This window comes from Sander vitreus, chromosome 2, assembly GCF_031162955.1.
Source record: "Sander vitreus isolate 19-12246 chromosome 2, sanVit1, whole genome shotgun sequence".
In the NCBI taxonomy this organism is placed as follows: Eukaryota; Metazoa; Chordata; class Actinopteri; order Perciformes; family Percidae; genus Sander; species Sander vitreus.
The window spans coordinates 15573638-15576166 of record NC_135856.1 but is presented as its reverse complement, the minus strand read 5'-3'; positions in this window follow the sequence as shown (position 1 = coordinate 15576166).

Below are 2529 nucleotides of genomic sequence, written 5' to 3'. Positions count from 1 at the left end.
TCAATTGTTTTGTTTCATTTTGTATTATGATCTAATTTCATCTACAGTAACTTGACTTTGGGTGCAGTTCCTCTGGATTGCCAGAAGAGGGAGTTAATGTGTCTGGTCTGGATACATATCCATGCAACACTGTACTGTACTAAAGGACTACAAGTTTATTTTTCTCCTTTTTTGGAAGGGGAAAAAATTAAGTAAGTAAAGGTTTATTTCTATAGCACCTTTTAAAACAGGTTACAAAGTGCTTTACAAAAGAAAAAAAGGTTAAAATAACAAAAGATGAGTACAGTACAATACAAACTGCACAACAGAACAATTAGAGGCATCACTAAAACACCCAAGAGAGAGCTTGGTGACCTGAGTCCCAGGGGGGGGGAGACTGTTCCACAACCTGGACCCAAAAAGGCACATGGAGTTTTTAAACAAACTATTATTCTTGATTTTTGCAAATGAACCCTTCCATCCAACACACAGTCAAACACAGCTGTTGTGAATACCCTGCATGTTTTAGTTGAGATATTGCGGCACAGAGCTTGCAGAGGGGAAATTACAATTCTGGACCTTTTTTTTCACAACAGTCCAATAAGATGAGCTCATTTCCTGGTTATTGAACTTCCCTAGCAAGGCTTGGCACATGATGTAGCACATATTTGCCTTCCACCCACTTAACCTAATATAATCATACATTATGTACTGCTCTGTAGATGCCCTGCTGGTTCATGCCAGACTGTGTGAGAGGGAGGGAAATGAAGGATTCATATTGAATGCACCTCGTAAAAAAGTTTCATTCACTTTTCTTAGAAAAGAGCATTGTCATTTTGACACTGTTTTTTTCACAGGATGTGTGTATATGCAGGACTACTTTTACTCAATGCCTTTGATGAAAGCCCCAACGTGATGTTATGCTCCAGAAGCTGCTAATGGTCTGTCAGTTGCAGTTTCAGTGTGCTAATGTCGGGTGTGGTGCTTTGTTGATGCCAGTTTGATCTCAGCTTGAATTGAAATCCAGTCACTTGTGGCTCGCTGTTTGAAGTTCAGGGTTTTTTTATATTAACAAAGCACCTCAGATCAAAACTGCAGACCTGCAGCAGCAGTTTCCTTTTCCTGTCCAATATCTTATATACTGAGTCACTAAATCTGCACCTGCCCAAGTTTGTGTTTGGTGTGTCAATCTGTGTGTGGGCTTGCAGAGTGTGTTTTGTGCCACAGGCAGTGTGTGCAGCTGTCTAAGGTACAAGGCGTTTGGGCAGACGGGTAACTAGACCATGCTAAAGAAACAGATTTAAAAAAAATAAAATAAAATAAAATAAATAAATAAATAAATCTGTGTATAAAAGCTCTGCAGATAATCAGTCTATCCTAATTCTGTTAAGGATTTCTACCAGAGCCCAGTGCTGAGCCACACCCTTGTGTAACAACATCATGAATCAATCTGAAATGGATGGGCAGGATGTGAGGGGATTTAGTAGCTTTTTCAGCTCTGTGATGTAATGATGGACACCAGTAGTGCCGAGTTTAGTTAAATAAAGGAAGGAGCCTTACATGGTTTACTGACATACTTCTGGTGGAGCCACACCCAAAAGGAAGCTTCCTGTGGCAAGAATTTTGTTTCTGGGTTCAGATTTTTATTAACATTGAAATTATTTTGCAAATAGAATGTTTGTTTTTTTTGACAAATGTTTTTAATGACTTTTTCAATTACAATACAAAGACACAAAACAGAACAAAACAAGGCACATCAATAAGTAGTAATATACAAATAGGCACTTGAAGATATTCCAAATGTAGAGATGTTAGTGGAATGTTTAACTGTTATGGTAACTGACTGGCTCTCATCATGGCGTTTAAGGAAAAGAAAGAATAACACTAAGGAGCGACAAACATGTACATGCACAGATGGGCACACTAAATAGAATGTTTTAAACCACTTTCTAAATGATGCAGCAGCAAATTTGTTGTAATATTCATCGAGTTTTGGGTTTTCCCCTTCGCTCTGGCTCAGTGCCCCTCACCGATTGAAAAGGCTGACGGGCTGCTGATGAAACAGCTGCCAGACTCCTGCAAAGAGCAGGGATGGAGAAGCAGAGCTAAGACATGACTCACACACTTTCACTCTTCATTGAGGCGCATTAACAATGTGTTCACTGATGTGTCCTCGGTTGATGATTTCTGGTAAGCCTTCATTCCTCCCTTCACTCTCAGAGTTTCGGATTTCTCTTTGCCTCAGTCTTTTTCTTCTGAATATCTCGACTCTTTCCCCTTGTCTCTGAGCTTGATTAGAGAAAACAAATGTCAGATGTTTTAACCCATTCACTCTTTCTTCTCTCTGTGAGTTGCAATAGGCTTTGTATGTCTTCTCCCTTTTCATTGATTTCTATTGTTGGGCCCGCAGCTGCAGCTCAAAAAAAGCATTCAACTCGCAGCTATTGTGGGCTTGTACCATAGGGAAGTGGACACTGCTAAACTACAAGCACAGAAAATGAAACTTTCTTTTGTGGGATTTTTCTTTTTTTGTGGTTTTATTTAGGCGTA